The following is a 12,120-nucleotide window of genomic DNA, read 5'->3' as shown; positions in this document are numbered from 1 at the left end:
AGTAAATTGAGGCTCAGAAGAGATAATTATCTGAATACACATACAGCCTATTAAATGTAAAACCATTGTTCAAATCCAGCTGCTAATTCCAAAGCTACCACTCTTTGAACTGCCTTCATAATTCACTATCTTCTTAAAGTTCGGGGTCACTTTTTAAAATTTTGGTGTTGTGTGTGTGGGTTTTTGTTTTTGTTTTTGTTTTTAGACCAAGTCTCGCTCTGCCGCCAGGCTGGAATACAGTGGCGCGATCTCAGCTCACTGCAACCTCTGTCTCCCAGGTTCAAGCAATTCTCCTGCCTCGGCCTCCCGAGTAGCTGGGACTACAGGCGTAAGCCACCATGCCCAACTAATTTTGTATTTTTAGTAGAGACAGGGTTTCACCATGTTGGCCAGGATGGTCTCAATCTCTTGACCTCGTGATCCACCCGCCTCGGCCTCCCAAAGTGCTGGGATTACAGATGTGAGCCACCGTGCCCAGCCGTGTGTGTGTTTTTTTAATTTTGTTTTGTTTGTTTGCTTGCTTTTTGAGACAGGGTCTTGCTCTGTCGCCCTTGCTGGAGTGCAGTTATGTGATCACAGCTCACTACAGCCTCTACCTCCCAGGCTCAAGGGATCCTCCCGCCTCAGCTTCTGGAGTAGCTGAGACTACAGGCGCCAAGTCGCCATGATGGCCCATTTGTAGAGATAGGGTTTTGCCATGTTACCCAAGCTGGTCTCAAACTTTTGGGCTCAAGCAAACGGCCTGCCTCAGCCTCCTAAAGTGCTGGGGTCACAGGCATGAGCTACCACGCCCAGCCTGTGTGTCATTTCTTTTAGGAGCTGTGAAGCCTTTTGGTGAAAGTTTATTGTCCAATGATTAAACTGTTACATGACTTTAGGGAGCTTCTCCCTGAATTTAACATTAACAGTATCTGGACACTGCATTTTTTAGACGGCGGGACTTGCAAAACAATAATACAAAAGTTTAAGCCCTTTGCTTTGAGATGTTGTTTCCAGTTTTCCATCTAGCAAAAATATAGACCTGTTGAGTGCATAACCTGTTTGGTTATTTTGAACAAATTAAGTAATTGAATCAATTTATAAAGTAAAAAACACATCTATTAGAATGGCTAGAACTCCCCACCCCACCCTACAAAAAAATGATAGTATTAAATGTTAGTACAGATGTGAAGCAACAGGAACTGTCATTCATTGCTAGTGAGATTGCAAAATGGTGCAGCCACTTTGGAAGACAGTTTGGAAGTTTTCTTACAAACCTAAACACAGTCTTACCATATGATCCTAGGTATTTACCCAAATGAGTTGAAAATATGTGTACACAAAAAACTCCACACCAATGTTTATATATGTTTAGACATAATTTGCCAAAACTGGAAGAAACCAAGATGTCCTTAAAATGGTAAATGGATAAATGAACCGTGGTACATCCAGTAATAAAAAGATATGGGCTATTAAGACTCAAAAAGACATGAAGGTTACAATTGATACCACAGAAATAGAAAAGATCATAAGACACTACTATGAACAATTATATGGCCACAATTGGGTAACCTAAAAGAAATAAATAAACAACTAGAAACAGACAACCTACCAAAACTAAATCATAAGTAATAGAAAATCTGAACAGACCAACAATGGTGAGGAGAATGAATAGTAATAAAAAGACTCAACGAGAAAAGTAAAGGACCAAATGGCTTCACTAGTGAGTTCTACCAAATACTTAAAGCTTCAATCTTTAACTTTTAATTTAACGTCAGTCTTTCTCAAACTCTTCCAGAAAGCTGAAGAGGAGAGAACACTTCCAAACACGTTTTATGGGCCCAGAATTACCCTCATACCAAAGCCAGATAAGGACACCACAAGAAAAGAAAATTACAGGCCAATATCCTCAATGAACATAGATGCAAAAATCCTCAACAAAATACTAGCAAACTAAATTCAACAACACATTAAAGATTTCACACACCATGATCAAGGGGGATTTATCCCTGGGATGCAAGGATAGTTCAACATATACAAATAAATAAATATGATACACCACACTGACAGAGTGAAATACAAACACCATATGATGATCATCTCAGTATCTGTGGAAAAACGTTTGACAAAATTCAACATCCTTTCATGATAAAAACTCTCAAAAGGAATGTTCCGCAACACAATAAAGGCCATATATCACAAGCCCACAGCTAACATCATACTCAATGGTGAAGGCTGAAAGCTGACTGGGCATGGTGGCTCACGCTTGTAATTCCAACACTTTGGGAAGCCGATGTGGGAAGATCACTTGAGGCCAGGAGTTTGAGACCAGCCTGGCCAACACAGTGAGCAGTGAGACCTGTCTCTAAAAAAATATGACAATTAGCGGGCTGTGGCAGCACACAGCTATAGTTGCAGTTACTCAGGAGGCTGAGAGAAGAGGATTACTTGAACCCAGAGTTCAAGGCCACAGTGAGCTATGATCATGCCACTGCATACTAGACTGGGCAATACAGCAAGACCTCGTCTCAAAAAAACAAAGAAAAAGAAAAAGGAAAAGCTGAAGTCAGGAACAAGATGAGAGTGTCTTGTCTTCTATTTAAGACAGTACTGAAAGTCCTCGCTGGGGCAGAAAAAGAAATAAAAGCCTTCCAAATCAGATAGGAAGAAGTAAAATTGTATATTTGCAGAAGACATGATCTTATATATAAAAACCCTGTATACTCCACCAAAAATTATTAGAACTAATAAGCACATTCAGTAAAATTAAAGGATACAATATCAACATGTGAAAACCAGTTGTATTTCTGTATATGAATAACAACCTACCTGAAATGAAGTAGCAATCTCATTGACAACAGCATCAAAACAATAAAATATTTAGCAATTCATTTAACCAAGAACATGAAAGACCTATACACTAAAAGTATAAAACATTGATGAAATAAATTGAAGAAGACACAAATAAGTGAAAATATGTCCTACGTTCATGGTTCGGAAGAATTAATATTGTTAAAATGTCTATACTACCAAGAGTAATCTATAAACTCAATGCATTTTCTATCAAAATTCCAATGGCATTTTTCACAAAAATAGAAAAAAAATCCTAAAATTCGCATGGAACTACAAAAGGCCCCAAACAGGCCAGGCGCTGTGGCTCACGCCTGTAATCCCTTCCAGCACTTTGGGAGGCCGAGGTGGGTGGATCACTTGCAGTCAGGAGTTCGAGACCAGCCTGGCCAACGTGGAGAAACCGCGTCTCTACTAAAAATACAAAACTTAGCCAGGCATGGTGGTGGGCACCTGTAATACCAGCTACTTGGGAGGCTAGGGCAGGAGAATCACTTCAACCCTGGAGGCAGAGTTTGCAGTGAGCGGAGACTGTGCCACTGCACTCCAGCCTAGCCAACACAGTGAGACTCCATCTCAAAACAAACAAACAAACAAACAAACAAAAACCCCAAATAGCCAAAGCAATCTTGAGAAAGAAGAACAAAGCTAGGGGCATCACATTTCCTGATTTCAAGCTGTATTACAAACCTGCAGTAATCAGAACAATGGTACCAGCATAAAATCACACGTCTAGACCAATGAAACAGAATAGCCCAGAAATGAGTCCATGTGTTTATGATTAAGTAATTTTTGATGACAGCACCAAAAATATACAATGGGGGATAGACAGTATCTTTAATAAATTGTTTTGGGAAGACTGATTATTGGACCCTTATCTTATACCATTCACAAAAATTAACTCTGAATGGATTAAAGACTTAGATGAAACCATAAAACCACTAGAAGAAAATGTAAGAAAAAGTATTCTTGACATTGGTCTTGGCCATGACTTTTTGGATATGATACCAAAAGCAAAAACAAACAAGTGGGATTCCATCAAACTTAAAGGCTTCTGCACAGCAAAGGAAACAATCAACAAAATGAAAAGGCAACTTATGGAATGGGAGAAAATATTTGCAAACCATATCTCTGATAAGGGGTTAATATCCAAAATATGTAAGAAACTCATATAACTCAACAGCAATAAATAAATAAATAATAGGTAAAGGACCTCAATAGACATTTTTCCAAAGACATACAAATGGCTAACAGACACACGAAAAGGTGTTCACCATTACTATCATCAAGGAAATGCAAATCAAAACTACAATGAGATAATCACCTCACACCTGTTAGAATGGCTACTATCAAAAAGACAAGAGGTAACAAGTATTGGCCAGAATATGAAGAAAAGGGAGCCCCTGTGCATTGTTGGTGGGAGTGTACACTGGTATAGCCATTATGGAAAACAGTATGGAGGTTCCCCGAAAAATTAAAAATATAATTACCATATGATCCAGCAAGCCCAATTCTAGGTATATATTGAAGGAAATAAAATCAGTATCTCAAAGAGATGTCTGCACTCCCATGTTCATTGCAGCAATATTAACAACAGCTAAGACAGGGAAACAATGTAAGTGTCCACTGAGGAAGGAATGGATAAAGAAAATATGGCATATGTACACAATGAAATATTATCCAGCCATAAAAGAAGGAAATTCTTTCATTTGTAACATGAATAAAAATGCAGGGCTTACACTAAGTGAAATAAGTCAGAAAGAGATAGACAAATGTTGTATGACCTCACTTATGCATGGAATCTAAAAAAGTTGAACTCACAGAAACAGAGAATACAGTTACCAGGGGCTGAAGGGTGGGAAAACTGGGGAGAAGGTGGTCAAAGGGTACAAACTTCCAGTTATAAGATGAATAAGCTCTGGGGATCCAATGTATGGAGTAGTGACTCTAGTTAGCTATACTTTATTTTATAACTGAATTTGCTAAGAGAGTAGATCTTACATGTTCTCACTACACACATAAAAATGGTAACTATCTGAGGTGATGGATGTGTCAACTAATTTGATTGTGGTAATCATTTCACAATATATACATACATCACATTAAAAAAAGAAAAGGCATGGAAGAAACTTAATGCATACTGCTTAGTGAAAGAAGCCAATCTGAAAAGGCAATACATTATATAATGCCAACAATAGGATATTTTGGAAAAGGCAAAACTATGAAGACAGTAAAAAGATCAGTGGTTGCCAGGGGTGTGGGAGGAGGATAGACAGAGGGATGAAGAACTGCAGCACAGTATATTGAGATTGTTCTGTATGATACTGTAATGGTGGATACATGACATTATACATTTGGCAAAACCTGCAGAATCTACAACATGAAGAGTGAACCGTAAAGTAAACTACACACCTTTGTTAATAATGATGGATCAATTTGAGTTCTCCCTTTGTGACACACATACCACACTAATGCAAGGTGTTAATCATGAGGGAGACTATCTGCTCAGTCATCTGTAAACTTGAACTGCTCTTTAAAAAAGTCCATTAATTTTTTAAAAATCAAAAGAAATGTAAAAACAATCAGTGAGGCTGGTTGTCAAACTGGTCAGTGAAAAAGTTAATGCAACAATTAATGAGAGGAATGTGGGTTCAGAAACCAGTCGTGACCAGAACTGTCTGCTATGAGAATGTATCAGAAACTGCTATAGTCTCCATGCAATTAGTAATAACAGTTGAAATAAAGTCTACACTGATGTATACCATGGGCAGATTTGTAGATAAGGAATATAATGCTACTTACTGTTATGTGAGTACTTGTTTTTTTGTTTTTTGTTTGAGACAGAGTCTCACTCTATTGCCCAGGCTGGAGTGCAGTGGTGTGATCTCGGCTGATCGCAACCTCTGCCTCCCGGGTTCAAGCGATTCCTGTCCCTTAGCCTCCAGAGTAGCTGGATTACAGGCATGTACCACCACACCGGGCTAATTTTTGTATTTTTAGTAGAAATGGGGTTTCACCATGTTGGCTAGAACTCCTGACCTTAGGTGATCCGCCCACTTCAGCCTCCCAATATATGTGTACTTTTAAAACAAGTGACTCCCTCAGATCTTGTTTTATTTTCACAAAACTTATTCTATCTGAACTTTGAAGTCTCATTAAGGTTTTATCCAACTGGTAAAAGTAGACTAGGATGCCTATAGAGAAATAAAGGTAAAAATAATTATGTCAATCTAACACTAGCCAGAGTTTTTACAGAGGAGACAGACTGCCTTGTATTTTGTTATTCATGCTTCTTACCCTTTTCATTCTACACGTATGTGCAAATTAGCTCCTTGCTTCATATTAACTTTCAAAATAGCACTCGGAAGCTTTCAATCTGACCTTTCTGTGGCCAGCAGGAGGAGACCAGGGAGCTTAAGGCATTCCCATATCCTGGGCTATGTGTCTACAATTCTTGCTTTGAATTTTATAAAGCTACTATTCATACAACTGGGATAAGAAATTAAAATACAGTAAGATACTCATTATAAATAACGGTTTCAATCCTAGATGGGTTATAGTGAGGGGATTAGGTTTTTTCCAATCTTCACTTCCTATAGAACACAGACTCAAAGAAAACACAGACTCTGTGAAAGGCTAGAACTCAAATCTTATGATAACTAATTCAGTGCTCTTTTCATAAAAATGTGCAATCTTTATAAGATCTACATGCCTTACAGGTATCCTATCCTGAAGGTAAGGAGTGGGTGTGTAATAGGTGACAATATATCTAAGTTACTTATAACACTGCCTGACACAAAGTATACTCTATGTGAGGCGTCAGTAAGCTTCTTCTGTAGAGCCAGAGAGTAAACATTTTAGGCTTTGTGGGCCATAAGGTTTCTCTTGTAACTAATCAAAGCCGCATTGGCAGCATGAAAGCAGCCATAAAAATGAACGTGACTGGGTTCCAATAAAACTTTATGGACACTGAATTTGAATTTTATATAATGTTCACATATCATGAAATATTCTTCTTCTGATTTTTTCCAACCATAAAAAATGTAAAAATGGGTATACAAAAACAGGCAGTGGGCTGGGGTTTTGGGGGCATAGCTTGCTTTATATAATTAGTAGACGTTATTATGATGTCTATAATATCTTTCTAGAAATTATTTTTAATGGTTGTTTAAACATAGAGTCTGTTTCTATGTTTTTTATTTTTAATGGCTGTTTAAACTGGTAGGAGAGGGGGGATTCAAACCCAGCTTGTGTGACATCAAGGCCCATGCTCTTTCATAAACAAGACTGTCTGGATGTTCTATAATTTACTTAGTCCCCTGTGGTTAGAATTTAGGCTATTTCCAATATTCATTATTATAACTCACCCTCCAGTGAACATCTGTGTAGTTAAGTCTTTACGCACACATGTATACCCACACCTTAAAATGTATTTAGTGGTAGCTATCAAAACAGCTGGCAGGGACGTGCGCACACCTGTAATCCCAGCTACTGGGGAGGCTGAGGCAGGAGAATCGCTTGAACCCGGGGGACGGAGGTTGCAGTGCGCCCAGATCGCGCCATTGCACTCCAGCTTGGGCAACAAGAGCGAAACTCTGCCTCAAAAAAAAAAGCCTGGCAGAGCATCTAGAAAGAAACAGACTCTAAAGAAGTAATCTCAAAAAGTAATCTTTTATGGTTATAGGAAAGTTCAGACGTATTAGAAAAGGAGTTTTATAAATACAATATATATACATAGAACTTATGTCCCAAACACCATTTTAAGACCCTTATATATAATTACACCATTTAGTCCTCAAAACTATACTATGAAGTGCAGGTACAATTATCATAATTATTATCATCATCATCATCCCCATGTTCCAAAAAGGAAACTGAGGCACAGAAGGGCTAGGTAACTTCTCCAAGGTCACACAGTAAACTGGTAGGAGAGGGAGTATTCAAACCCGGCTTGTGTGACATCAAGGCCCATGCTCTTTCTTACTAGGCTGCACCATCTCTTCAACCAGAGACTTGTCCAGTGTGCACCTCCAGGTACTCTTTATAATGTACCTTCACACAATCGGTGGTGGTATTTTTTATATTGAGATCACATTTCACATGCATGAACGATCTCATAATCTAATAACTGATGCCAATTTTAACCTATAATGGGACACTTTTGGTGGAAACTGGGTACCCATCTAACCTTCCTCTATTGTCCTACAAGACAACTCCCAACAACGCCAATTCTTTATTAAGTTTCCTTGCTTTTCTTACCCAAAATAGTTGTCCAGTAAACAGTAAAAGTTGATCGGAGCATACTCTCATGTCTTATTTTCCAACGTATGGCCCCAAATCTACATTCAGGTAGTGCTTTGCCTACGATGGAGGGCCTTGTACCGCCTGGGATTGCTAGTTTCGGTTAAGTACCCCTGTTTGAAAACAAAAACAGTGGCGCGTGTCAGAAGTCCCTCCCGCGCGGCCTCTTCCCCCTCTTCTTCCGCAGCAGGAGGCCTGACCCCCGCGTCCTGCACCCGTGTGGACCAAACGTTCAGCCTCCCCCGCCACAATCGGACGGGAACTCGCGCGCTTTCCGGGCTATTCCCTGTTTGTGCTGAGTTACGGGCGAATCTCCCAAAAAGGAGATATACGAGTGGGTCGTCCAACTTTGAGGGGAAACGAGGATTCTCTTTCTCATTTTCTCTCCTGATTTCTCTCCCTACCCGGACCGCACTTCTCGAATTATCCCCGTGAGGAGGAACGACGAATGCCGCCGGTCCCACGAGACTGCCGCCCCCCACTCATGCCCAAACAAGGATAGAATCTTGTAGCGAGGCGACAAGAAAATAAATAAGCGGGCGTTTCAAACCGAGTCCTCGGGTGTGCAGACCCGCAGCGGAGTCGCGGGAGCGAGGTGGGAAATCCTGGCCGCGGCGCCGGGCTCCGCCCGCCGGGGGGCGCGGGGCGGCGGGCGCATGCGCGTGCGCGGTGCGGCCCCAGCCCTGGCCGCCGCCGCCTGCCGCCGCCGTCGCGATGCCTATTTTAGTCAAAGCGGCTGCGGGCTTGGGGACCCGGCCCGGGCAGCGGAGTTTCCGGACCCGCCGACCCGCCGAGGAGCGCGCGTCGGGCTCCCGTCGAGCAGCTGAGTCCGTGTGCCCCGCGTCCCGCGCCCCGAAGCTGCCGCTCCGAACTTTGGTCAGCGCTGCCCAGGCTCCCCGCCAGGGACCAGCCGGGTAAGGATGGGAGGCGCAGCTGCAGCCGGCTTTCCCCCCGCGCCGGGTTGTGTGCGGCCTCGCGCTCCCCTGGCTAAATCGGGAAGCGAAAGTTGGATCTCAGCCCCTCGGGGAGCAACTTTGTCGGCCCTGGCGGCAGCTGCTTGTTCTACGCGCCCGGGCAGCCGGGGGCGCCGCCCTCTGTCCCTCCTCGCTGGCCGCGCCCTCGAGGGGCTCCCGGCCCTTGGAGGCCGCCCTTCTCCCCGGGTCTGGGCGCTGCGGCCACAGAGACCCTCAACGGTCAGCGGCCGCCGCTCAGGTCAGGCAGCCCCAGCGTCCCCGGGCCCTCGGCCCCACCGAGTGCCGGCTCCCGCGCTCTGCGGCGGCAAGCCCCTTGGTGAGCTCCGTCTCTGCTCTCTCCGCCGAGTCTCCGGGGTTCCTCCTCGCCCCCTGTAGGGCCGCCTCGAGCCGCGCAGAGCCTGCGTGCAGCCGGGCGCGCGGTGTCGCCCACTCCGTCCCCGCTCGGAGAGTAGGGTGGGCCACGGCGCTCACTCCTCACCCCCGCGTCCCGAGAGCGCCTGGCCGAGGAGGACTGTTGCCACGGACCCTCCTCCTTTAAGGAGCGAGGTCAGAGGGCCCCGGGAGAGCGCCGATGGCTGGGGACCCGAGGTCCGCGCCACCCACCCGCAACCTCCTTCCCCGAGCCTTTGGGAACGGGTTGTTGGCCAGACAAGTCCCAGAAACTGCCTGCTTTGAAGCATGAATAAGTGCGAAAAGACTCTTAGCAATGTAATGCCATTTGCCATTCGGGAGATGTGCGAAGATTCAGTTAGAATTACAGAATGAATTAACTCGACTAGCAAGACGCTCGTTTGCAGTTATCTTTTTCATTTTTTTAGTTTGGTAGAGGTTTAATGTTAGTTTCAACATTTAGCTATTTAGCCCTACAATCACCTATTTGAAAAACGATAAACAAAACTTAACTAGTATAGGTAATTTAAGGACTTCAACTTTGATGATCTGATGAGGGAAAAATAATTTCTCTTGATTTAGTCAAAATTAATCTGAAAAGTTTACCAATTTAGCAGTCTAACCTTTCTCTTTCCAACTATTCTCTGTATAAGAATTGTTAAGTGTAAGCCACTTAACGATTAAGTGGTAATCAAAGTAAACTGATCTGATCAATATTTTCGACAATAGGTAACTGGCATTTCACAATAGACAATTATATAGATATATAGATACATATATCTATCTCTCTCTCTCTCTTTAATAAGGTGCCGTGCGTCAAAACATGTTTAGGATGACCGTACCTTCTAAAAACTGCTAATAATATTTTCTGGTTCTTGGGTCATAATTGTAGTTTTCCTGTCATTTTTCTTGGACCAGAAATTGGTACTTCTAGTGTCACTTTAAGAACTTGTAAAAGCCTGATATTGAATTATAGTGGATTAATAGGCAATACAGGTGAAATTGGGTGAACTCGAGGGGCAACATGTATTGATAGATTGATTATGTAAATGTGTATTATAGAACCATAGGCTATTAAAGTTTTCCCTATTCCAAGGAAGAAACAGACCCGAGGAGCAGAAGTGGCTTTCCCTGGCTTATGTAGCACCCTGGTGGCTTGTGGTGTAGAACCTCACTCAACCTCAGGAAGGCTAGGCACTCCTCTGGCTTTATTACTGAGATCTGGGGAGACGGAACAGTGATTTCTGAAAGTGTTTATCAGGTTGACGTTCCTTCAGAGTGGCTTTCATCCCTGTCTCAGTGGCCTTCTCTACAGAGGCTAGGCCTTGGAAGTACATAGATGAATAAACATTGTCCCTGCCTCCTAGAGGACAAACAGGACAATGGGAGTGTAGGTACATTTTACAGTGCTGTCGAAATGATAGTTATTATTAACCTATGTAATGCTAGGGTAGGTGATGTTGGGTTGTGAGTGATAGAGGATACCTCATATCATTCTCTGTCCTGCAGAAGTTACGAGATTCATTCTCGTTTGGCCTTGAAAAGCAAACTTTGTATAAATGGAGTTATTAAAATAATGATCTTCCCCCCCGCCATCCTGATAGGCTTATATATTTGCTGATTTCAGACATTTGGAAAATAGGTGAATTTTTGTTTCTTTCCTTTTTGTAGCAAATCAATATCTAAGTCAACTATTACTATTATATTTATGAGCTATTTCAGAATTATGTAAAAAGATCTTCAGTTGACTTGATCATTTCATTCACAATTTGTAAATTGGTGTGCTTGTTTTTTATCATCTTTTAAGCTGTGGAATTCTTTCACATTTGTCTGTTAACATCCTTTCAAAATACCCATTTTGTACCAATTAATTATTCTACTACCTAAAACCTTTAGTATGTTAAGAACAAGCAGTAGAAGAGTAAGATTAATTGCATGACCTTATTTTGAAAGAAATACATATTTCTAAATTTAAATGTATTTAGGGTCCCCATTTGGAATTTTGCTGAAACAGAATAATTCATATAATCTGTAGACCTACACAGTGTTTGGCAAGGACCAAATTTGTGCAATTAATAATAGAGTGTTTTTTAAGGACCGGAGACCGAAGACAGGTAACATAGGAAATGGTTTTATATAAGCATGTGTAAAATGTATATTCTTTAAATGTACTTGCTATGGATTTTCATATGTATAAGTAAACTGGAAGTTTACTACTTTTAAATTTGTGATATGCTACCAGGTAGAATTATTATGGGAAATAAAGTAGAGATTTAAATAAGACAATAAAAGTTTCATGTTGTATCTCTCTGTGTATATATAAATGTTTATATGGCTATATATTATTTGCATATATGATAATGTATTATGTATGTATGATACAGTGATTTAATGGTGGTATAAAAATAGAGCCTTCTAAATATCCTAAGCTTTCAAATAGATGTGAGGGTATTCATATTTTTTAAGTATTCAAATAATTAGTTTTCTAGTTATTTTTCCTGTGTTTGGATTCAGTCACCAGTGGGAATTTGATGGAAGACTAGACTAAATAACTTTGTAATTACCATGGTTTATGAACATTGGTGATTATCTTAAAGACTAATTCCCTCACTCCTCCCTTCCCTAC

General features: G+C 41.5%; 1 protein-coding gene and 1 long non-coding RNA gene across 8 annotated transcripts in view; one reads left to right on the top strand and one right to left on the bottom strand.

The window, feature by feature from the left end:
* The window catches only part of LOC129398025 (uncharacterized), a 33,864-nt gene extending 25,078 nt beyond the window's left edge, over nt 1-8,786 (bottom strand). For 2 of the 4 annotated variants that reach the window (XR_010112497.1, XR_010112498.1), the window contains exons 1-2: nt 8,681-8,768; nt 8,089-8,243 (exon numbers count right to left, since the gene is read on the bottom strand). This is a non-coding gene — a long non-coding RNA (uncharacterized LOC129398025). Of the gene's footprint in view, nt 1-8,088; nt 8,244-8,680 lie in introns of all 4 variants that reach the window. The other 2 variants (XR_008625740.2, XR_008625739.2) reach the window with 2 other exon arrangements.
* Nucleotides 8,778-12,120, top strand: part of BVES (blood vessel epicardial substance) — a 44,972-nt gene continuing 41,629 nt past the window's right edge. For 2 of the 4 annotated variants that reach the window (XR_010112495.1, XR_010112496.1), the window contains exon 1: nt 8,808-9,044. The gene's annotated coding sequence lies outside the window, so the exon portion shown is untranslated. Of the gene's footprint in view, nt 9,045-12,120 lie in introns of all 4 variants that reach the window. The other 2 variants (XM_034962624.4, XR_008955688.2) reach the window with 2 other exon arrangements.

Source organism: Pan paniscus, chromosome 5 (genome assembly GCF_029289425.2).
Source record: "Pan paniscus chromosome 5, NHGRI_mPanPan1-v2.0_pri, whole genome shotgun sequence".
In the NCBI taxonomy this organism is placed as follows: domain Eukaryota; kingdom Metazoa; phylum Chordata; class Mammalia; order Primates; family Hominidae; genus Pan; species Pan paniscus.
Note: the sequence above shows the minus strand (reverse complement) of the source record. Positions and strands in the feature narration are given on the sequence as shown.